The 24,790-nt window shown below is 53.1% G+C and overlaps 1 protein-coding gene and 1 long non-coding RNA gene across 3 annotated transcripts in view; one reads left to right on the top strand and one right to left on the bottom strand.

Moving 5' to 3' along the window:
- Positions 1-1,474: 1,474 nt before the first annotated feature.
- Positions 1,475-3,933, bottom strand: LOC118498536. Of its 2 annotated transcripts, none has more exons than XR_004901020.1 (2): positions 3,751-3,933; positions 1,475-2,127 (listed from the first exon to the last, which is right to left on the bottom strand). It is a non-coding gene; the product is annotated as an uncharacterized LOC118498536 (long non-coding RNA). The 2 variants fall into 2 exon arrangements; XR_004901021.1 differs by having other exon boundaries at positions 1,475-2,018.
- BCOR (BCL6 corepressor) overlaps positions 3,012-24,790 on the top strand; it is a 111,957-nt gene continuing 90,178 nt past the window's right edge. Inside the window, exon 1 of the mRNA XM_036016697.1 lies at positions 3,012-3,139. The gene's annotated coding sequence lies outside the window, so the exon portion shown is untranslated. The remainder of the gene's footprint in view (positions 3,140-24,790) is intronic.

Raw genomic sequence — 24,790 nt, 5'->3', positions numbered from 1 at the left:
TGTTGTCCAATGAATGAATGAAGAATGAATGAAAACTGTTCCAGCAGTGCTGTGGGCCTTTGCTCCTAGTGGGAAACAGGCTGAAGGGGTCAGGAGCACCCACCCCTTAGGGGCTCCTTCTACCCAGGGGATGATTCTTAGGTATAGCTTCCCTTGCTTTGTGCCAACTTTGTATGTACTCCATCCCCACACTCAGATCCAGGGTGGGGTTCTTTAGGGGAAGGAGGAAGGCCATAGGAATGCCACCCTGCACGGAGCTTTTCCCAATTCTGTCTCTGATGTGGTTCACAGGCTGAGTTAATACCACGACATCACTTCCTCCGCAGCGTGAGAAAAGAGGAAGAAACCTCGCTATGTGCAGCTCCTCTATCCCCAGGGAGAGCACAAAGCTGTTGGAAACAATAAAAGCAGCCTGTGTAAAAGGGAGACTTTTGTCTATGCAATCAGGGGTTGCTGTGCCTGCGACTTCCTGCAGGGACATTCGGCAGCTTTGCAGATAAATAAATGCTCACATTCAGAATGACCAGCCTAGAACACTTTTATGAGCCTTTTCTCCTCCCCAGGCTGTACAAAGATAATAAATTAAATTAGCATCTTGAACCTCCGGTGCAGCATCACTTGTCACCAGTTCCCCCTACACAAGGAGTATGTGAGTTTTGGCAAGGCTGTTTTCAGTTACCATCAGGCCATATCGAATAGAGGCCTGAGGTCTCCTTGAAAATTGTCTGATTCCTCTGTCCTGGGCTGACCACAGACTGAGGTCACAGGGTCCTGCTGGTCATTCCAGACCAGGCTGTAAAAGAGGTGGCTAGAACCCAGTTTAAAGGTTTTATCTATCTATCTATCTATCTATCTATCTATCTATAGAGAGAGGAGAAAGAGAAACATTGATGTGAGAAAGAAACATCGATCAGTTGACTCTCCTACATGCCCTACCCCAAGTGAGGACTGATCCCGCAATTCAAGCATGTGCCCTGACTGGGAATAGAACTGAACCAGCGACCTTTGGCTTTGTGAGATGAAGCTCAAACAACAGAGCCACACCAGTCAGGGCTGAAACCCTAGCTTTATAATCAAGATTGGGTAGGTGGAGCCCTGGCTGGTATGGCTCAGTGGATGGAGTGCAGGCCTGCAAACCAAAGGATCACTGGTTTGATCCCCAGTCAGGACACATGCCTGGGTTGTGGGCCAGGTTCCCAGTAAGGGGCATGGGAGAGACAGCCACACGTTGATGTTTCTGACCTCTTTCTCCCTCCTTTCCCCTCTCTCTAAAACTAAATAAATAAGATGTTTTTCAAAAAGATTGTGTGGGTTGTTACTTAGGAAATAAATATTTTCATTTCTTGGTTAATGACTGTAAGAACATGAACAAAATAGACAACTGTCAGAAAGAGAGAGGAAAGAAGGGAGGGAGGGAGGGAGGGAGGGGGCAGAGAGAGGGAGGACAGACTATATCAATAATCAGAAACAGAGACTAGGCATTGTCCTCCTCTTTATTATGCCTAATATCGTGACTTACACCACAGAGTCATTCATTCAGCAGATGTTGGGAGGGAGGAATCAAATTGGAAAGGAGAAAGTTTACTTTCAGGTAACCTGAAGTGAAATTTGTCATTCCAGATGGCTCAGTTAGTGACAGAAGGGACAAATGACTAGGTTTGGAAAATGAAGAGGGGGGGATATAACAATATGGTATAAAATGCATTATATTAGGTTTTCTAAATGTACAAACATTGAGGTTTTTTTTACTGCCTCCTCTCCTGGAGTCCCAGAAGGAACAGGACAGCACAAAGCACCAGTGGCAGCTCTCCAAATCACAGATGTGGTCTCACTGACAAGCATCTCAAAGCTGTTACTTAAGGTAGATGGCTGCCTTCTGAGAGATGTGACCTCACAGTTGGTGAGGGCTGCGACTCTGAAGCAAGCTGCATGGATGGCGGTGTTCCTTATGTGGTCAGTGAATTAAAAACAAGCCACTGAGCTGCAAGCCACACTCTCCACACCCCATCACCACCCACCTGTGGAAGGGAAGCCAATGAGCCATGTCTGGTACACTCTTCTCTTCTTGCTATATATTCAGAATCACTTCAAATGCAGTTCCAGGTTGCCTGACCCTGAACAGAAGCCCTACAGAGAAGGAACAAGGGAGGGGGGCACGGTGATGACTAAGACCAAGTAAAAGCTGATTTGGGTATGTGCCTCAGCAAGTTCAAGTGCTGCCTTGCTGATTGGCTGGGGGCAAGGGGGGAGTAGAAGTGGGAAGTTAATATGCATTTTGAATAGGCGCTTCCTGTCATCTGCAAACATTAAAAAAAAACAGCTAGAGATTTTATTAAGCTAAAACAATCCACTTAGAAGGAACAATGGTTGAGGCTGTTTTCTCTAAAACCACTTGTCATCAATGACTGTCAATCATTTAATCAAATACCCATTCATTCCACCGATATCTATTGAGTGCCTACTATGTGCCAGCCACAGTGCAACATGCAATATAGCCCTCAAGCGAACACTGAGCTTTGTAGAAGGGTCTTTACTGTGAATCCTGAGCACTATAAGCATAATGTTTAACCACCCTGGACTCTGGGACACCTGGGTTCAAATTCCCACTAAGACTTAAGTGACTAAGTCATTTAACTAGCTAGGTGACTGAGCGAGTTATTTAACTGATCTTTTTCCCTACCTCAGTTTCTTGACCTGAAAGTTGGAGAACTTGTGAAGTAGTAAGTACAGAGCACGGGAGTGGGAGCTACTATTATTTAATGCCATCCCTCCACCCCAGCCCAGCTCTCTTGGTGCCACAGTCCATAGCTTGGTGGTATTTCCGAGGCTGGCCAGGCCCTCTGCTGCTGGGCCATGACCCTGGAAATCGGTCAGACACTAGTCAGCAGCATCTGCGTGGGGCGGGGGTAGGGGGATTTCTTATTGAGCCTCGCTTTTCCCCAGGACCTCTGGGTAGTCTAAAAACTCACTTTGGAGGAGAGGAAGGAGCGTTAAGTGGCTCTTCAGATCTGAGACACCCCCTCCGGGAGAAATCACTCCCTCCCCCTTGCCCAGCGCGGAGTGAAATCTTAGAAGCTGCCGCTGCCGGGTTTGAAGGGAATGCGGGAGTCTGTGGAAGCTGGAGCTGGTCGGCCCGAAGGTCAGAGAGTTGTTTTGAGTTCTAGTACCCGGAAGGGGGTGGGCAGGGAAGAGGACGCCAGGGCCCGAGAGACCCCGCGTCAGAGCAGAAATTGTTTGTGCTCCGGAACAGGCAGCTCAGCGGAAGCCGCGACGGGGGCGGGTCACGTGCGGCGGTGGCGGCGCAGCTGGCGGGGGAGCAGGGCCGGGACCGGGACCGGGGCCGGGCGGGGGTGGCGCGGGGCGGTGGCTTTCGCAGCCTAGGGTGGAACCAGCGTACTAGGGGCGCTGAGAGTGAGCAGCGCCCCGAGCCGGGGGGCGAGGGAGGCACTCGAGTTATGGAGGGGTTGGAGTGGGAGCCAGGGTGCTTAGAGCTCCGCGTGAGGCAGCACGGGAGAGATGGGGAATTGCTGGGGGTGGCGTGGGGATACGGAAACGGGCCCCCCAGGCCAGAGCGGCGATAGCGGGACCGACGCGGAGACTGTGCGGGCATCTGAACCCCGAGAATAGAGGCGCAGCTTTTGTAATTACTGGCCTTGTTTTTGTCTTGCACGTAAATCCTGGAACAACCGGAACCGCCATACCTGCCTGCGTCCTAGGGGCGCCCCATTATGCTTGGGGGAGGCTGCAAACCGTATGGCATCTCCAGGCGGGGATCGGCCGAAGCCGGGTCCTGGGAGGGCTGCCGAGATGGCTCCGCGGAGGGTGTGGACCGGAGCCTTGGTGCACACGACACACACCTTCCCCAGGAGGGCGGGCGGGGAAAGGTGCGGGCCACTTCTGGGGGCTCCCCTGGGATGTGGAGGCCGCAGAGCAGGAGAAGGTACTGTAGAGAAACCAGGGGCCCCACCTGGAAGGCAGGAGTAACCTCGTGGCCGGGGGTGAGGAGTCTCAGGCTTCCCCAAGGTGGCGCGCGCTACTCCATCGTGGGAGGGAAAAGACTCAAACTTGGTCATCCGCCAGAGCCCTTGAGGACGGTTGACTTTGGTGTCCCCCCAGAGTGGTTCGAATTCCCCCTATAGTCCACGAGTTTCAAGTATGAGGTCTGGAAGAGTGGGGGGGGGTGGAATGTGGTCAGGCCTCGGGCCGGAAACCCACCCTTGTTCCGCTCCGGCGCCACGCGGGGAGGGCGCGGAACAGTTGTCTCCCAAAGTTTCCCGCGCCCCCCCAACCCTGTCGGGGAAGGGCAGCTCTTCCGGAGGTGGGGGCGGGGGAATGGCCTAGGAAAGGGAAGTGGTGTTAGTTCCTTTTCTCAAGACCCGGGCGCGAGAGGGGCGCGCAGCGTGTTTGCGACTCCGGAGTGGCGGCGCTTGGCACGCTGCGACGTCTGCTCAGAGTCGCAGCAGCCTAAGCTGTGCAGAGTCTGGGACGACGAGAGACGCCATTTGCATCCCCCCTCCCTCCTTCAGGTTGGCGGGGGCGGGGGTGTTGTCCGCCACGGAAGCGTGTTCCTGGCAGTGACACTGATTAGATGCTGCGTCGGTACGTGCACAGAATTAGGGTGGGCCTTCATCTCTCCTGTACGCGTATACTTTCTGTTGGAAAAGTTGCGTGTTTCCCTCCTCCACCACCACCACCACTCTCGCCGCACAGCTGCTGTATCCAGGTCGGAATTAAGCGAGCACGTTTGCTCTCAACCTGAGGGAAAGAGGATCGCGCCGGCGCGGGGAGGCCGCTGTGCCCGGGCCGAGAAAATCCAGCCCTGGCTTTGCGTAGAGCTGCCGAACTCCGGGCTTACGCGCGCAGAGCCAGCCGAGGCCTGGTTTCCATCTGCCCCTTTTGCCTCCGTGTTAAGTTCGCCGGGGAAAACCCAATGATCCGTGCAGAGCCCCTCGGAGAAGAAGCACCCCCCACCCGCCCAACTCTGACCTATGGAAAAAATGACAGTATAGGTCAGAACAGGCTCCCCACTACTATTAATGTGGCCTCCTCCGTTCCCCGGGCTTGGGGAGGATGGGCGCCTCCCCAGGAAACCGCCGAAGGAGGAGCCACGAGGGCCGCCTGCCCCTTCCTAGGCTAGAGAACGTGGATTCTTAGAGAGATCAGACAAATGTGGTCAGACAGCTGCCCATCTAAATACAGGTTGTCCATGTATCTTTTAAGCAAGATCAATCTTTTTTTTTCATCAAGTACACGTTGAGTCAGTTATGAATACTGTGAGAACTAGTGAAATCGGTTAGATGAGGACCTTGCTCTCTGCCTGGTATTCAGCGTGTGTGCAGGAGATGCCGGGTGAGCACAATACATCTTGGCACTACCGGTGTGCCCTAAGAAGGCGCAGTCCCTTTGCACTCCACCTTCGAGCACTTGTAACATTAACTCTAAAAGGAGGCTTATTTTAGCTGTGGTTCCAATTTGGGGTTACTTACTCCTTGCAAACTCCTGCCTGGGGATTGTTTCTACTTTGTAGTAGTTGGCCCTGGTCTCTGGCTTTCGTAGTCCACATTTTCCTCTCGGCTTTTGCTTTTTCTCCTTACGTGCTGCTGGGTTCAGGGAGGCCTCCCTGCCGCGTGTGCTGCCGCCATCCTCGGAGTCTCGCTGGCGCCCCACTCGGCCTCTGAGGAGGGGAAATGTGAACTCTCCGGGTGGCGCTCGAGAACTGGAATTCTGATTTAGGGCTGCGGGTTTGTTCCGGAGGCTGCCCTGCGTCGTCTTGGGGGCCGGAGGCTATGAAGGGGAAGTCCCGGAGGTGACCAGGGCTTCCGGAGCAAACCTGGAGGCGCCCGTGTCTTTGTTTTTTCGCGGGGCTGGCAGCCTGGCACGCACAGTTCTGATAAGGATCAACTGAGAGTGAGAGCGCACAGCCAGCACATTTAAGTGATTAGGCAAACGCCGGCAGCCACGTTAAGGGAAAGGCCATTTGCGTCCTTTCTGAAAAGGAAAAAAAGGCTGTCCCACCTAATGAATTATGAGTGACCTTGGGCAGGATAGGCCAGAAGTGAGTGGTGCCAGGCCTCTTCAGGGCCCATTGCACAGGAGACCCCCATTTCAAAGGAAATGGGAAGCTTTTTGAAATTAGAAATCTGGTGTATTCTATTTACATAAATAGCGGTGCATTTGCGCGTCTCTAAAATGAGGCCCACCAACAGCTCAGGGACTAGGCCTGCCACATGCAGGCCCCAGACCAGTGTTAAATTCTAGTCCCAGAGGATGTAGATTTCACTCCAAAAACTGTTTTATATATAGGAGATGGCCTTGAGCCATCAAAAAGTGTGCCCAAGGCCTCAGGGACAGTGTGGGTAATGGTGCCTGAGCCCTGGCAGGAGCTTCCCATTAATCCAGTCTAAATGAGCACCATTAAAGCCCACGTTCCCTTCTACATCACTACCACACTGTCAGACCTTTAAGGAAAAGTCTAATGGAAACTATGAGCCCATTTTTCCTTAACTTTTTTTTTGGGGGGGGGGGCAGTGATAGTGCCCTTCTACCCTGCCCAAACTTGACTCCATTATTGGTCTCCAAAAACTTAAACCTGGACGTTTTTCTTACCTTCTCCCCATCCAAACTCCTAACACATTGTAGCACTGTATGCTAGGCAGTGTTCTAGGCTCTTTATGTATTAACTCATCTTCAAAACAAACAACCCTCAGTTAGACACTATTATTGTGGACCTCATTTTACAAATGATACTGAGGCCCAGACTGTTAAGCAGTTTGCCTAAAACTGCACAGCTTGGGACAGGACAGGTGAGGAGGGAAATAGGGCTGTGTTACAGCTCCAGTGTTGTCTAGCGAAGGCAAGCTGTGTGGGGGTATTTGGAGAGGACTTCCCGGACCCGCCCCCTTCCAAAGTTAAAAATTTGGCCTTTATTTTGCAAATGAAACTTACGGAGCATCGTACAGAAGAAGCACGTTATTGTGACTCCGAAGCAGAGAAGGGGTCAGGGAAGGCAGTGCAAAGGCCTCTGGCCCCCACCTCGCCTCATAGCATCCGGGCAGTCACGTCCGCCGGAGGTGACTGGGGGCTGGGGACCTACGATTGCCGAGGAACTCCTTATCGACGAGTGTCAGTGGTCCCGGGAAGCGGAGCTAAACGGCCTCCTGCGGGAGCAGCTGGGTCACACCGGTCCCTGGGCTCCGGATACGCACCCGGGCTCCTCTCGAAGAGCTGGCTGGACGCCAGGCAGCGCCTTCCGCAGCTGCGGGCTCCTCTCCGCTGGAGCCGCCAACCCTGAGCATGGAGCCCCGCGGTGGGGGTGCTGGAGAGGCCAGCTAGTTAGCCCCGGTTGGGATTGCAGGTTCTTGGTTACTCACACAGGATGGACACACACACTGATTCCTAGCGCGCGGCCCATCTTCCTCCTGCCCCGCCTTCGGGCGTTTCGGAAGCCTGAGGCGATCGTGCGCTACGCGGCGCTGGGGAAGAGTCGGGGTGGAGGGGCCCGAGCTGCCCTCCTGCTCCCCAGCGTTCCCGTGCAAGCTGGTACCCTGGGGATTCCACTGCTTCCTCCCCTCCGGGAAGTGACTTCGGCTGGCAGAGACCTGTGAGCCCCATATTTCTTGATGGCCTGGGTCAAAAGGGAGGGTCAGACTGTGGGGCGTGCGAGTATCTAGGTGGTGATAGATTGCCTCTCCCGAAAAGGCTGGCTCGGCCTCGGGCCACGGCTAGCAGGAGTTAAGTCGGCACATCTTGTATTGGCCACAGCTTGTCACCCTGCAAGCCCGGACCTAATGGTGTAGTGGGAGTAGGGGGGGGGGGGCTCGTGATCGGAGGCAGCGCTGGATGGATCACCTCTTCACCTCGTCGAGCCTTTAGTTTTAGCTTGCGAAGACCGGTGGAACAAGCTGCTCTCGCCACCGCGGGGGCCCGCAGAGGGGCACTGGCCAGCCTAGCCACACTTGCTGGCGTTGAGAAGGGCTGGGAAGCCTGGGCTGGCTGCCCAGCTAAGGGAGGGAGCGCAGCAGCCCGCGCGCCTCCAGGCAGAACACACGCCTTTCCCGGAACCTTGAAACCCAGGGGAGCCGCTGCCATCTTCGCGTGACGAGCAGCGAGACGCTGGTGATTAAGTGTTTCTTTCCGCTCCCTCCCCGGGTTGCGGCTCTCCTCCTTTCCGCAGAGCTGGAAGAATAAAACCTAGGGGAAACGCTCACACAACTGCTCTTTCCATTCGCACTCCATGTCCATACTGATCTCCCAGGGTGCGTCTACGCGGGGCGCCCTCCACCACGCTACATCATGGCTGGTGGAAGATCGAGGTTTTGGGGGTCCAGAGACACATGCCTCAATTTCCACCTGCCTCGGCCCAAATCTGGGAGTTTAATGGGGATGGGGCACACATTGCTGAAGCCACTCTGATCCCCATCTCTTAAGGGATTAAAACCTTAACACAGGAATCCCCCACCCACCAAGGGACTAATCCTGCTGCCCCTCCTGGGATTAACTCGGCTCACAGGTCCATAAAACACTTCCAGCAAGGACAGAGGGTCTTTCTGCATAAACACTTTTAAATTGTCCTGGTCCTGGTGTCGGAATTGATCCGCTGGAGGGAAGTGAGTAAACAGACCGTTGTATGAGACACTCTGAGCCTCCTGTGCGGTTTGCAGGCTGTAGAAAAAGCTGCCTAAAATGTGGGTGGTGGGGGCTGCCTTCAACCCGGATGGTGGCCTGGGCCCCAGTAGATATATCTCAGAAAAGGATGTAGCCTTTACAAATAACATTAAGATGGAGGAGGGTGGATTCAGGAAGGAGCAGGCAAGTTTCACTGGGCTCTAGTCTCAGTTCAATGGGGAGGACTAGATTCCTGAAACTTGGAGGGAGAAGGTGCTCATTCCCTCATCTCTACAATGGGAACAAGAACACTTACCTGCCCCTCTCAGGTGGGATTCTGAGGACCCAAGTGTTAAAGCATTTTGTAAATGGAACGTGACCCCTGCACTTTACTGTGATTAATGTTCAGTTTCACCTTAGAAAACACACTGACTTGCCAATTTAAAACAAAGTGAAAACCAGTCCTTCCTCAAAGCCATGCAGGAGTGTAGGAGATAAAGGGAATCTAAGAGCAACTTAATCTTTTGAACCTCCTTTTCTTTTACATCACTCCAAGTTGTTTCTGAAATAATGGGAGAATCTTTGGAATGTTCTAAGAAAACTCCCTCTCAAAAGTTGGGGGTTAAAGGGAAAGAAAATGGACCTCCAAATTGGGTCAAACCACATTTTAAAAAGGAAACCAGATGAAGAATATAAATTTGAAGTACCTTTCTGTTAGTCTGGAGAGCAGGTGCCAGAGATAGCCATTCCAACCCCCAGGACCCTGGAAGCAGACCCTGACTCAGGCTTGGTCAGCTAAGTGCGAAGTGACGTTGGCCGTCAGGGTGGGGACAGTGACGAAGGTCAATAATTTGCTTAAAATGCACATCAGAAGAAAGATGTAGGCCTGCCTCTGCGTCGTAAGGCCCAGAGCTACTAAAACTGCGTGTGGGAGGAAGTGTCCCGAGACCTCCTTTCCCGCAGATGGACTCACGGCAGCGTGACCGGCCCCAGGTGGCGCCCAGGAGCGTTGGGGATAGAGGCCCAGGCTGTGCCTTCACCCTGCCTCGCAGATTGCGAACACGGGCCTCTGGCTGGACACCCTCAGACCTTGCTGGCCCTGAGGCCTCCTGGCAGGGTCTGCTTGCCCCCACCCCACTGCCCCTGGTGCTGCGCCCTCCCCTCCTTGGCAGCGAGCCGGAATCCCGAGGCCCATCCCCGCCCCGCCGTCCCCCTTCTTCCCGGCGATTCATTTAGCAGCGGTGCAGAAAGCCTGTTTACCTCTGCAGCTGAGGGCGACTCGATCTGCGTAAAAAGCCCTAACGCCGGCGCCGACCAGTAGGGGGGGATTGTCCTATAGATTATTTCTCCTCCTGGGCTTTTTCTTTTTTTTTTTTAAATGAGAAGGCGCGGTTGGAGAGGGGGTGGGGTGGCGTGTTGCTGCTGTTTTTTAAAACACGGTATTTGAAAGAGAAAAAAAGCCACACAAAAGCTGTTTTGGAGGTACTAAGGCTGATTTTTACATATAAAAAGTGCAGCGAATACCACGGGGCCCCCAGCAGTGACAAACTAAATGGCTGGCCGATTTCGACAATTAGCAGTTAATCTTTTATCTGCGAGCTGCAAACAAGTTTTGAGGCTCGTAGGACACCAAATTCCGGTTCTAGTCCGCAGTGTGGTACTCAGATCTGTGGGGCACCTCCGATGATGCTCTCGGTTTCTCTAATTGCGAATCCACCTTCTGCAAACATTGTTTTCCCAGGGTGGAGGACAGGCTTGAGCCACGGCAAAATCACTTGGGCAGTCAAGGTGTCCCCACCTGCATCGCCCCTAGGACCTGAGCTTGTCTAGTTCCGATTTTTTTAAATTGGTTTTTACCCTTCCCCCTTTCGCCCCCTCCCCGCTCCGTTTCGCAGACCTCCTAATTTGACACGTAGTAGACCAACAAATGTGGAATGAATGACAAACCAAAGTGAGGCTCTCGGCCTGGAAAGCAGTTCGGTGCCTGGCCTCGCCCTCGGAATCCTATTCCGGTGCCCAGAGCTCTCTGGCGGCCGCAGCCAGCGCGCAGCTTCGCCCTGCGAGGGCCGGGGTGGGCGGGGGAGGCCCGGAGGCATGAAGCGCCTGGAGCCTGCACGATGATAAATATTGCGCAGACAGCCCATAAATAATTTGCATTATGTTCAGCTGACAACGCAGGGCGATTAATTTTAATAGCTACATATTTGCCTGGGCTGCTGCTTTCGTAGGCCCAGTAATGAAAGGCGAGAGGCCGCCCTGGCTCCGTGCTCGCGGTCCCACAAGGCATCAGGGAGGTGCAGGAGGGCCGGACGCGGCATCTGCTCCAGGCAGCCTCCCGGGGAGCCCCAGTCCCTGGGCCTCCCTCTCTCCCTCCGCGTCGTGTAGGGGTGGGGGGCACATGCGCCACCAGAGCCCCCCCCCCCGGGTGCCCGCGCAACAGGAACCACCGTAATGACACTGCACATTTGTCTGTATGAGGAGAGCCACTTGTGGGCCAAGAGACCCTCCCCGAGGCGAGGCCCACACTCCCGGAGCAGGTCCGGACTGAACCCCGGAGGGGATTTCACGTTTCGGTTTGGTGAGGGGTAGGGGATGCTGGTGTCAGCTGACGCCAGTTCGCGGGTGGGCCCCAGCGCAACAGAGGTTTTTCTGCCCTCGGGACCCCGCAAAGGGCAGAACAAAGGCCAGTTGCCCACGAGTCTTATTCGAGTCCAGACGTCCCGCGCGCCGCGGGAGGCCCCCTAAAATGCTTTTCCAACTCCTCGATTAAAAGGACCATACACATAAAAGGACAGAAAAAAGGGTTTGGATTAGGTCTTATAAACAGCGGGCGAGGAGGGGAGCGTGGTGAGGCAGGACTCGGTGCAGTAGCCGCCGCGGTCCCGTGGTGGCCGGGTGCGCGCGTGTGCGTGTCTGTGTGTTCGTTCCGATGACAAAGCCCGGCCGCCTCCGCCAGCAAGCTCCTGCCTGCCGGAGCACTAGTGGGGGAGGGGAGAAGGAGGAGGGGAGCCAGCGCTCGCGTAGGTAGCGGGCAATCGAAGGTTCCTGGGAGAAGGAGTTCATTCATGAGCTGAAGGAGGCCTCCTGGCCGGGCCAGGTGGAGCCTCCTGAAGCCAACATCTGTGTATCTTCTTTTTTGGAAAGGGGCTAGCTCATCGATCATTACCATATTTTAATTGCCTTTCGCAAAGGTCATCTCTAATTATGGGTTGCCAGGAGGGTTGGCCAGGGGTCTGTAGCCCTTTATTGTGTGTGTGTGTGTGTGTGTGTGTGTGTGTGGCCGCTGAGACAATGCGCCCAGCTCTTATCGAAATGCCAATCCAAGGGTGTCCGTGCGCGCCTGCGAGGTGGTCACGATGTGCAGTATCCTCTCAGACAGACCGGGATGCATGCACAATAAAAACCGAGCAGGCAGCGAAGGGCGGTGCAGACCCACGGGTTTTCCTTTTAGAAACGTTGGTGCGAAGAGACTTGACAATAATAACACGTAGCAGGATTAAATCAGGGTGGGAATAAGAAAATGCATTTTCGTTTGTAGAACCGCGGGCTGTGTTTAACCCATTTGATCCCCCGAGAGCTCTTTGTGCCCACGTGGATTCCCGTGCAGGGGGCAAATGCAGGGCACTGAGCTGCTCCAGACTCCCTGATGACGTTCCTGGATAGCCACCTTATTTTAATATTAATCTCTTCCTTTAATTTAGCATGGTCATCAGTTACAGTAACGTGGAAGCTTTAATGATATCTGTTTTATGGAAAATGATACCCGACTAGTTGGAAAAAAAAACACAGTTGAGAGCTTTTTAACTTTTAAAAGTCTGCATTTTCTTACTTTTCATCACTTTCAGAAACCCTTGAGGCAGAAGAAGCCTATTTTAACTTTGCCCGAGGGAGGAGAGCCGTAGGGAAGGTTGTTGGAGGGTCAGGATTCTTGGAGGGATATTTTGGAGATGAGGGAGTGGAGATCAGTGAAGAACTGTGGGTCAGTAGTGGGCAGCAGCAGCCACTCTGAACTTGACTTTCTCAAAGAAGTCTGGCATCTCTGAGCTACCATGCTGTTTCTGGGTGTCCCATCTGGCAGAGCCAGGGGCTAGGGTCAGGAGCCTTGAAGAGCTGGAGGATTTTGTACTGGCTTTGCTTCCTGCCTGTCCCCCACACCTGGCCTCCTGGCCTCACCAGCAGTCGGCTTTGCCCCAAGGAAGGCAGAGCCAAATGACTGGCCCAACCCCTGAGAGACCGCCTGGCTTTCTCCTCCCTTGTAATCAAAACCAGATGTATTTAAGCGCCTTTCATCAGAAGAAGCCCAAAGCCCTTTAACAGCCTTCAATAAAAGTCTTGCTAGGGCCTACCAGCCTGCTCAGTGTCCCAGGTTCCTGTGCCCATTTCCCAGCTGAGGAAACCTGGGGCTGCACTCAGGCTCTCACTCTTCTCTTGGGCCCCAGAGGCCAAGGACATCTAACCACCCTTCCAGGCAGCCTTTCCAGGGAAGCAAGGTACGAGGATCCCTGCCATCTGTGTGGATGCAGACCCTGATGACAGGGGAAAAAAGACAGGCATGAGAGGGAAGCCAGTAGCTAGTGCCTAAGGAAGGACAAGAAACTAACCTTTTGAGAAGAATCAGAGGGGCTAAAAAATAAGAGGTGGGGTGGGAGGGTGATGATGATCAAGATTTTCTGAAGAGTATTCAGCGTCCCTATCCCATGTATTGCACTGTTTCTGTCCCGTCCCCCCCCCACACACTAGCCTACGAATTCCCCAAGGGCAGAGAATGTCTAATTTATCTTTGTAAGCCCAGCACAAGGCCTGGCACAAAATATGTAATCAAAATGTTTTCAAGATCATAGGTAGGGTGGAAAGCTCTGGAACAAGACACATCTGGACTTAAGATGGGAGCTCTGCCCCTAGTGGTTGTGTAACCTTTCCGAAAATCAGTTTCCTTGTCTGTAAAATGGGCACTAGAAGGCCTCCATCATAAGATTGGGGATAGAGATGAAGTTATTGCATGTAAAATACTAGAAAGATCATGGTCAAATTTTAATAAGTGTTGTGTCCTGGTTCTTGAAGGGGCAAGGGAGGGTTTGGGCTGATATTGCTTGAAGTGTTGGAAGGAAGGTTTGTGCAAGGCGCTAGCTGGGGATAGGTCTCACTGGCTGGTTGGAATTTGGGTCTGAAGAGAGAATTGCTTTTAAGATGTGTGTTCCTGTGCCTGGGGACAGAGCCCTTGTGAATTGGAGCTACAGGACCCCACTGTCCAGCCGGGACAGGCAGCCCCAAGACAGTGTACTCAGTGAGAAGTGCCAGCCTTTGCATTCAAGCTCTGGGGAAGGGGCAGGTCCCAGGCCCTTGGGCTTTCCTGTGCAGGGCTGACTTGAGTCTGAGCCCCGGTAGTGCAATGAGGGCCAGGCTGCCTGAGATGAGTGGCTGCCAGGTAATCCCAGTTGGTGCTAGCTTTCTGTGGTTAGGGGGAGAACTGTCCCTTCCCTTTGACCTCTGCTCCAGTTTCATGCCTGTATTTTGATCTTTGGCAAGTTCATCCCTTGGCATTTGGCAGGGCAGGGAGGGGATGTTGTCTACTTCTCTTTGCTGCTTGTCCCATTCTGACCTGTTCAGTAATTCCCCCTCCCCACACCCACAATTTGGCCTATTTTTCTCCTGATCCCTGGATGTCCTGCTTTTGGGGGTAAGGGGTAGGACCTGGGCTCCCCACACCCGCCTCCTCAGTCCCTCCACATCCAGATGTCCTGCAGCCCACCCCAGGTCACCCCTGAGTTCAGCACTTCCCCAGGAGAGCAGGCTATGAGTTCAGGTCAGGGGCTGCCTGGGCAGCAGGGGGCTGTGAGTGCTTGCTTCAGGGAAGGGAGGGGTGAGGGAGGGGCCAATGGCACTGCTGGGTGATTCTGTGGGTATGGCCTAGCAAGTGTGACTCTGAATACTGTGGATGAAAATGCATGTGTCTGGTGTATGACACAAGTGGGTTGGTTAGTTGGGGTCAGGGAATGGAAAATTGTTCGATTTGTGGGGGGCAGGGAGGCAACGAATAGATTGGCAAGAAAATGAAGCTGACAGTCTTCCCACATTCCATCCCTCCCCATCCCTGACATGAAAACCTTCAAGAATCGACAAGGAAAATGTGGGGAGAGAAGAGAATAGATGGGGGAGAAAAGCTAACCCAATGAAAATGCTTGGTGCTTCCCTCTTGTGCAGCCAGTGTAGATCAGGATGGAACAGCAAATAGGGTCCTTTCAACCAGATCCTTTAAGGGAAATGTGAGATCACATTTGAGGAGGGGACAGGTCACTGTTCTACAGGGATTCCATAAAGAACAAGACATTGTGTCATGACATGCCACACTTGTTTTTAATCCAGCTCACTTTCTTTTTTTTTAAGAGGTTTTTTATTATTTTTAGAGAGGGGGGAAGGGAGGGAGAAAAAAGGGAGAGAACCGAACTTGCAACCCATGCATGTGACCTGGCCAGCAGCTAAACTGGTGACCTTTCCTCTTGTGGTGTGACACCCAACCAACTGAACTACACAGGTCAGGGCTAATGCAACTCACTCTCTTTTATGGATTTAGCAAAAGAAGGGTCAAAGCATGTCAGCCGCAAGGGAGCAATTGAATTCTGCTTGTGGATTCTGTGGGTTGGAATTTTTGGTGGAAAGACTCAGCAGCTGGGGCCTGGAATCATCTGGAGATGGCCTCACCTACATGGCTGGCTGCTGGCTATGACCTATGACCTAAGCTGTGTCCCATAGTGCAAGCATGGGCTCTCCCTGTGGCCCGGGCTTCCTCACAGTTTGGTGGCTTGAGGATAGTAGGACTTGACGTTTGGCAGCTCAGGGATCCAAAAACAAAGCATGCCAGCAGATGAGATAATCCGCCTGCATCACCTCTTCTGATCCACCCTCAGAATTCACACCATATCCTCATTTGTGCTATATTCTAGTGGTTACAATAAGTCACAAGCCCACTCAGATTCAAGGGGAAAGGGACATAGACCCTACCTCTCAATGGAGAGAGTATCAAAGAACCTGTGGCCATAAGAAGGGGAGGAGAGGGGAGGGGAGGGGAGAGGAGGGAGAAAGCCATGCCAGGCACACTTGAGAGCTAAGCTTAATTAGCAGTGGTTCTAAACGGAATAGTCTACGTTATAATAGGAGCTTGCACCCTCCAGAGGCCGAATGAATTATATGGGGGGGGGGGGTTGCAGAGAGCTAAAATTAGGCCAGGGTAAAAGAAATAGAGCCATAAAGCAAATATGGATGTTATGAAAAATAGAAGATGGAAAAACAGCTTTCTCCATGAACTTGTGAAGTGTGGGAAGGACTGAGGAAGAACTGGATGGTAAGATTGGATGGGTTTTAGGCCCTTCAGTATTGAAAGGGAAAGTAGGTAGGGGACAGGACTGGCAATCTGGCTGCTACCATCCTTTATCCACCATCTTTGGGGGAATCTGTGTTAACCCTTTATTGCTCTAGGGAATTATTTTCACTATTTGCTTACAAGTCACTTTTTTCAACAGACAGATATCTTCAGGTGGTACAAAGCTGAAAATGTAGTCAATGCATTTCCTAAAGGAAGTATGGAAAAAGTAATAAATTTATAATGAATTACTCTAATACTTACTGTTTGTCGCCTTCCCCCAGGTGTGGTTTTAAATATCCAGCTTGCATAGCCTTGTGACTGAAAGGGACTGGGTACATCTCTTAGGCCCTGGGTTCCCATTATCCTTGTCTCTAACCCCTGAATGGAGAGTTTGACTTCTAATTTCATGCTAGGGGTTTCACGGGCAACATAATTGTGTTTGCCTCTGCCTTTGATCTGCTATTTCATTGTGGCTCGACTAGGAGACAGAGATAGAAACACTGTAGAAAAACATGATTCTGTTTTGCTTGGGAATCAACACTTAGTATTTTCTCTTGTTCACTTAACATGACACGCCTTCCTTAAATGTGAAATGTAATCATTTTCCCATTTCTGGAAATCCAAAAGGTATGTGCACCCTCTAGCCTGATTTTCTTTTCACTCATGAAGATCTTCTTTTCAGCCTGACTTTGGGGCATGAAGCTCATGTCTTAGGTCTCAATGCAAATGGGAGTCCCAGAGTGGAGAGCTCCTGAGTGAACTCTGACCCTACCTGTCCCTCTCCTGACCTCATCCTGACTTCCCAGAATGTACCAGGCTCACCCCAGCCTTCCTTCAGGTGATTTGGGTCTGCAGAGCTGACTGTTCCTATGTTGAGCACCAAGAAAACCTAAATTCAGCGGAAACCTTGTGGATCACAACTAAGCAATATTCTGGGTGGCCCCTGAAATAAGCTGGCTTATCTGGCAGGACCAGCACATCGGGTTGTGCAGTTTGTGTACTACACAAAGGTCCCCAGTCAAGACAGGGAGTTAGGGCTGGAATTCAGGCCCTTGGACACCTTTCTCCAATTCTCACCAAGTCACAGAGTAGGCTAGGGGCAGAGGAGAAACAGATTCTCTCTCTGATCAAGATGAAAAGAGAGGGTGACACAGAGCAGGAGGGGGGTCAAAAGGGCATTTTAGAAGCAGAGTGGGCCAATGTAAGGCTGCAGCCCAAATCAGTGTTGACCCAGCAGGTTGGCGGAATAGGTCCATTGACTTGCTCTTTGTTTTGTCACCTTTCATCTGCAGGGTCTAGTGTTCATAAATTATTGTGTCCCTTCTAAGCTTTATTTGGCATTAAAAAAAAAGACAAGGGTGTCACCCTACCTAAGTGTCTTGTTTAGCCAGCAAGGTGGGATTTGAAAGGGGTTATGTTTTCTTTGGTTTTGAATGTGAAGCCTTTAAGGGATGTTGTTAACTACAGGCCTTAAAGTGCTGGGTGTAAGGTGTTTGAGCGTAAGACCCTAACAGGTGGTGCAATAGAGTTTGACATCCTAACAAGTTACCTGTGAACTGAAATTCACACTAATGTGTAATAGATGAAGATAATTTGCATTTAAAAGTGGAGTGTCATCTGGAGAAAGTGATTCCTAATCAAAATTAACTCCAAAGAAGGACTTTTCTGGTGCCAGCAATAGGCTAGTTGTGGAAAGGCTTTTGAAGCCTTATACATAAGCCCTGTAGAGCTTATTCTTGTTCACTCTGTGGAGGACTGTGTGGCTATTTGGAATTCCATTAATACTTGGAAAGTTATTTTCACAGTAAAGCCATAAAAGGCATCTTCCCTGGGAAGGACAAATTGAGATGACTTGCTCTTCCCTGATAATCAGGAATGTATAAGCCAGGGGTCCCAAATCCATTCACCTCACTGCCTGTTTCTTTCCACACTTTGGATAATTTGACTTGGGTATGTTAAAGGAAGAGAGTTTCAAAGGACAGTAATTTCATCATCGTGACTGGAAGTTCTCTGGAGTTTTATTCTTCTCAGTCTGTGTTTACTTTTACAAATTAATTTGTATTTTTCACAAAGGAATATTTACCCAAAGTTTATGAAGCCAAATAATATGTAAAAGCCTGGTGCAAAAAAAAGCAGTCCACTGTGGGTACCCTCATCCTTTGTTCTGCCTGATTCTTCTGGAAAATACCATCATATTTCTAAGTATTATGTAGATGGTGGCCTTCTCTTAAATAATCCATGGCGACTATCATCTGTTGACTCTCTGCTATGGTAGAGGAGGATTTTTATTCTTTGCATCATACTTCCTCTCCTCCATTCTCATAATAGAGCTATATCATAATTTGTTACTAAACCCGTATCAACTGTTTACTTTCTGACCACATCATATTGTTTATTGCTGAGGCAAATGAGCTTCAGTGATTGTATTTACTTTCTTGTATGATTTTCCCCCTCGAGTTAATAATTGCCTCGGGTTTTTTTTATTTGCTTAATTTTCTTTGACCTATGACTAATTTTCTCACACTCTCCAACCTCTGTACAGATCATCTTGGGACAGTTTTCTGCACATTTACATCTTAGAGACCATCTGTAAATAGGCTGATCTTTTTGGTTTTGTCTGTTTCTTTTTTTATATTCCCTTTTTCTTTATGTCTGAAATCTTTTTAGAAGTTTATAATCTTCCCTTTAGTTTTTTTTTCTAAAACTTCTCTTTTTGGTGTGGTGGGAGGTTTACTGATTTCAAACAGGGGTACTCTGTGTTGATGGAAATTTGCATCTCTACCACCCAGCTAATGTCAGGAGCTGAGAAAGGAATCCAATGTTTCTGATTCTTGGTATTTTGCTTAGTTTAAATAAACTTTCAACATTTTTCCTAAACATCAACCTTTCAGAAGTGATGACTGTTATTCTCTGGAATCCTGGAACTATCCAGTGTTAGTAAATTTTTATTTTCCCCTCCCCTCCTAGTAAGGACCAGTTCTACATTTTTAGAAGTAAAGGTTATTTTTTAAATAATTGGCCCTTCCCCCGGACATTTACTGCAGGATTCATGCCTATTGTTTACATTCATTTCACGTTGCTTTTTATTTGTGTTTAGTTAGTCATTTACAAGCCAGCCTTCCCAGCTAGATTGCACAATAAATTACTTGAGGGCCAGGGGTGTCTTTTTTAAAAAAAAATTCACTTTTGTACTTTTGGATTCCCCTAGGACCTAACACAGTGCCTTGCCCTTAGCAAGCACTGCATAAACGAATTCCAGAAGTGGACAAATAGAGTGACAGTCTTCTCTAGTCGAGATCCCTTACAGAGAGGTAACTTTCAAATCCTCCCTTGCCCTGAAAGCTACTTAGAAACCCCTTGCACGGTGGGGACCAAACTGCAGGCCTCGCCCCCTCTTCTCCCAGCTGCCTCCGCAGGTGGCAATCGGGGACAGCCGCCCAAGTTCCAGAGTACACAGAGCGGCCGCTGTGCGCGGGAGAGGTGATAACATGTCGACCCGTGTCGGAGTCCGGGCACTAAAGGTCGTTTCTAGGGACTGAAATCCGCTCTGGCGTTGCGGAGACGACCGGCCGCACTTTAACCAGGAGCGGCGGCCCAGGGTCAGGGTCCGCAGTGAAAGGCCGCACGAAGGGGCTTTCGGGCACGGCTGCGGCTCTTCGGTCCCACCGCCGGGGGCAGCGCCGCCCGTTCTGCCCGGGCCAAGATGGCGGCCGGCGTGCAGCTGCACGGGCTGCCGGCGCCCGGGGACCGACTGTGCTAGCAGCTGTCCCCCCGGGGGGAAGAATAGGCCAGTCCTCTTTGGCCCACAGGGACCCCCGAGGAAGTCTGCAGCTTCCCCAGATAGGCGACCTATCTGGGAGAACCGTAAAGGCGTATTTATCACCCAACTCCCCCAGACTTCTGCAGGAGGAGGAGGTAGGGACAGGTCTTGGTTGAGATAAGGGCTGCGAGAAGGATGGCTGCTTGACTACACACGATGGACAGAGGACCAGTGGGTATCACGAGGTGCAGGCCTCACCCCAAGCCATTTCTTCCTGCCTTGGCAGCCTGGCCAGTAAGCCCTGGGACACCTTTGGTACACAATTCCACAACACCAGTGACCGCAGGTGGGGGATCATGCCCGTTAAAGACACAGAGCCCAGAGCTCTTGAAATCAAGAATACGTTGGAAAATCTGGTACGTCTGCTTGTGAAATCCATAACATTATTTAGGAGAGGCTACAGAATGAGTGCTACCCATTCACATTTGCTCTGACATCAGTGTGTGTACTGTGTAGGCTGCCTTTCTCCTAGGACACTCCAAAACCTAAGCTCCAATTTACCGGAATGGCATTGATGAATGCAGTGCATTCTCAGTGATTTCACCTGGGGCTCGGATTGGGCGGTCAGAATGGCCCCCCTAGTGAGCAGCTGCTGCAGGTAGAATCACAATGGGTAAGGGAGAGAGAGAAGTTCCCAGAGAAAGCTTCCCGCTGCCCTTTGTAAAGTGTGGCTGATACCTCCTTTTGTTCAAGGTCCCATCCAAAGTTTGCATATTGCTTATCAGCTCAGCGTGGGGCTGAATATGAACTTTTTTTGTATTGGTGAAATTAAGTCATTCTGCATAGCATATCACAAGCTTCTTATTCTAACGGAGAACACTTCCTCCAACCTCCTCCAACCTCTTCGGCTGCAGCCACGCCAGCCTTTCCTTTCTTCTGCGGCCCCTCTTTTAATTACCTCACTGTTGCCCCAGTTTAAGCATCCTCGGTGCTTTGTTCAAGTACAGCAATAAACCCAAGACTGGGCCTAATCCTTCCTGGTCCTGACCTTCCCTCTAGCGATTCTGGAGTCTGGCGGGCCCTCCTGGCCTCAAAGTGATTGGGGCCAAAAATGTTGCTTGTTGTGCTTATGTGTTTTCTTCCCTCTGCACACTTGTTGGTACTTTCAGACAGATTGCTTCACAAAAAATAAATAAATAAATCGTACACAAGAAAAAGTTCAAAGAAGCCCTTTGGAGCCAGGCCTCCACGAGCTGGGGAGCATCCGGCCACTGAACAAGCCATCCGATTTCTAAATCATAGCCAGCGTCAACGGGTTACAGCTGAACTTGAGCCCACTGAATTCCTCCTGTAGTAGCACCAGCTGGAATGACCCAGGCCCACCGGTCTCCAGTCCTGTTCAGCCCCATGCCCCTCGGGGGAGGCACAGTAATCATAAACGGTATGACAGGCGGTCTGCCGAGCTGGTTCGGTGACGAATCCCAGGAGACCGCCACCTGGAGCGGCAGGCCCCATCTGCAGTGCAGCTGAACGAGTTAAGCTGCCCCAAACGTGAGCGGCCCGAGGTGGGGCCTGGACGAGAGAACCAGAGGGAGCTCCGGGCAGCATCGACCTTGGGATACCCCAGTTAAAGACCTAGGTGGACCTGACTCCCAAGGGCTGCGTGGGAGGCCTGGAAGGCCGGTCAGGGGCTGGGGAGGCGGCCTTGGAGCGGGGCCCAATGGAAGGCTGCTCTGGGGATCTTGAGATCGCAGAGGGGATGCATCCTTAAGGGCCTCTAGGGCAGGAAAGTCTCTTCTATGCCTAGAAGCGAGGAGCTTCAGCACCTGACCCTTCCGCCCAGATGAGTCCAAGATACAGGGGAGGAAGAGAGGTGCGGCTCTCCACGCAACACCAGGTTCGCTAATGTTACTTGACAGCTTGCCCTCGCCAGGCCGCCCCTGACCTCCGCCCTCAGGCCACCGCCCTGGACCGCCGGGTTCAACCCCGCGAGACCCCGCCTTGGCCTCACAAAGGCCACAAGCGGCTGGGGCAGACGAGGAGCGGCCACGACTCTCAGATCTTTAATTACGCCCCTACCCTTCCCCCCACCCCGTCGTCGGCTTCCAGCCCTTTAATCAATTTCACGATATTAAATATTAATTTCCCGCCAGCCAGGCTTTCTCGAAGGAGGGGGAAGGGATAGGCAGAGTAGCTCCGAAGAAGGGACGGCTTTATAGGGTGTGACCGGGTAGTAGGGCGCGGAGGACGCATGGGCTCCTAAGTGACCTGCACCGGGAACTCGGAGCCACCGGGTCTGCGCTCCGTGGCAGGGGAACTTGGAGAGTTATGAACGCCGAGGTGCAGGCCTTCAGGAGGGGCAGCGAGGTATTGCCGAGAGTCCTAGTGCGCTAGGCGACGCCTCCTGCTCCGCGGCCCCCCGCCCCCAGCCCCGAGTCAGCCTCACACGGGCCCGCGGCGCGCAGCAATGATGGATCGCGCCTGGCGGGGGTGATTTGGTGTTGATCGCACATTATCACTGGCAGGTTGGACTGGTTGCTGATGGACGACTTCTAGCGGCGGCGGCGGCAGCGTCTTCAGACACCGTGCGGGGATTCGCTTGCTCTGCGATGGTCTCTTTTTCCAACCACCCCTCAACCCACTTCCCAGCGTCGGGAGGACCTGAGAGTCCGAGCCGGGACTTGCCGCACCCAAGGCCGCCTGCCCCCGTCCGGGTCCTATTGTGGCCGTAGGCCAGGCGAGGAGGGGAGCCAGGACGCCTCTCCCACTTCCTCCCATTCCTCCTTCCCTTGCCGCCTGCTCCCCCGCTTCCTTCCTGCCTCCCCATCTAAACGAAGAGGGCCTGGGTCACTGGCCGGGTGGTTTCCCCACCGCCAGGGGTGGGGTGGCGAGCTCCCCCGCCCCGAGACCCCCGCCCCTCTCCCGGGGCTCGCAGCACCGCGGCGCTGCGGTGCGCCCCTCCTCGCCTCTTTTTCTAAAGTGCCTGCAGATACAAAAGCGGTTTCGTAATGCCTTCCGTCTGCGAGAGCCGGAGGACCTTGGCTGACCTTTCGGAAACTGATTGCAACTGCCTGTTAACAGCCCTTACTGACCGCACCGAGCGGAGCGGAGGACAATCATTTAAGTGACAGACGGCGAGGTGGCCTCGGCTCAGTCGAGCGGCCTGGTTAAGCCCGCCCCGCCCCTCCCCCCCCCCCCCGCCGAAATCCCCCTTCAGCTCCGGGCGCACTGCGGGCTGTGGCGGGCGCTCGGGCGAACAGGGAGGGCGCCCGGCGCGCGCGGGTATGTGTGAATGTGTGTGTGTGTGTGTGTGTGTGTGTGTGTGCTCGCGATCACTGGCCGACGGGTTAACCCTTCGCCGAGCGGCTGGCCCCTTTGAGGCCGGACGCTGCCGGCTGAATCTGCCATCTGCAAAAGAGGAATAAAGGGCTGCCTCCGTAGCCTAGTGGGTCAACTGTCCCCTCTCTGCGTGACTGGGGTGGCGTCCCAGTTGCTGCCAGGGGCAGATCCCGACCCTTGGCTCTTCCGGCACGTCCCCGGGCCCCTCCCTCCCCCACACAGACAGACACCGACACAGGGAACAGCACGAGGGTTCCAAAGGCTCCGAGACACTCGCGGTGCAGTGGACGTGGGTGTTTCGGGTGTTTTCTGTTTTGGAAACTGCAGAAAGGTGGGGGGGGGGTCCGCACGCGGAAGGCGGGGGAGGGGAGGTTGGTGACAGGGCACCACGGGCTGCGCTCGCTCCCTCTCTTGGGAGAGATCGCCAGCTGCTCTCCAACAGGCAGCGCCCTGAAATCTATTTAAAGAGAGGGAAAGGGGAGGAGAACAAAGGGGGAGGAGGGGGGCAGCAAGCGGAGCCTGGGCGAGAGCGAGCGAGCAGGGAGGATCCGCCGCTCCGCGGGCACATCAAGCGCTCACATCTGTACATTCCGCGATCGATGGGGAGAATGGATAATATTTGTCAGCTGCAGACCTTTCTCTTCCCGGTTCTTGGGGAGGGGAGGGGGCGAGAGAGGGGGAGGGGCGGGCATATCAGGCGAGAGAGTCTGCCTCAAGGACAGCGCGCTTCCCGCTGCAGCCACACGGAAACCCAGAGCCATGAAAGCCAGGGGATTTTTCTCTTATTATCATTATTAATTATTTTTTATTATTCTACGGCAGCCAGCGAACGCTCGGCGGCGCCCCTCCCCCGCTCGCCAGCCGCCTCCCTTTGTTGATTCTCAGCTTGCGAGCGCGGCGGGCCCGAGCCGCCGCCGCCGAGCACGATCTGCTCTTGCGCCCTGGGTCGCAGCTGCGGCCCAGGAAGCTGGGGTTGCGTCCCCGCCCCCCGCCCCCCACGGCGTGGCAGCCCCCGCACCCCCGCGCTGCCGCCTGCCACTAAGCCAGCCCAGCAGCTTCGACGCTTCTCGCTGCGGCTCCGCGCCCCCAACGCCGAGCAGAGGCGCTGGCGGCTGCCTCCCCAAGCCTCCCGCTGCGCGGGGGCCTTCGCCAACCCTCCCCCCCCAGCCTAGGCGGCTGCACTCTGATGCCGCCGTCCCCACACATGGTCTTCATTTCGCACACTAGCGGCGTGCTTCCTCTCTGCTCCTCTCCTCGGGGCTTTTCGGAGCGAGGAGGGAGGTTTAGAGGAAGTTAGAACCCAGGGGAAAGGGGGAAAACCCTCGCTCTCGGTCAGAGCTCCGGAGGCGGACGGGAGCGCCCCGTGGGGGTGGGACAGAGCCTGGGTGCCCTCCCCTTCCTTACGTGCGGGAAGGGCGAGTGAGGGGTGGTGGTCGGGGGAGGGCAGGGAGCTGGAAAGCGAGCGAGCGAGCGAGCGAGCGAGCGAGCTCCAGGTTTTCTTTTGCTCGCCCTCTTATCCACTTCTACCAGCCAGGATAGAACTGACTCGCCTCCTCGGAGCAGCACAGCCAGCCGGCTTTGGAGACGATCGGGTTAGCTGTCATCAAATGACACCAAAGACACTTAAGACTGCACCCTATCTCCTGAGCGGTGGAGCTCCCTGGGCCTTTGCCCCCTCCCTCCAATATTGAAAGCCCAAGCTGACGACTCACAGGTCCGGGTCCGGG

This window comes from Phyllostomus discolor, chromosome X (genome assembly GCF_004126475.2).
Source record: "Phyllostomus discolor isolate MPI-MPIP mPhyDis1 chromosome X, mPhyDis1.pri.v3, whole genome shotgun sequence".
Taxonomy (NCBI): Eukaryota; Metazoa; Chordata; class Mammalia; order Chiroptera; family Phyllostomidae; genus Phyllostomus; species Phyllostomus discolor.
Note: the sequence above shows the minus strand (reverse complement) of the source record. Positions and strands in the feature narration are given on the sequence as shown.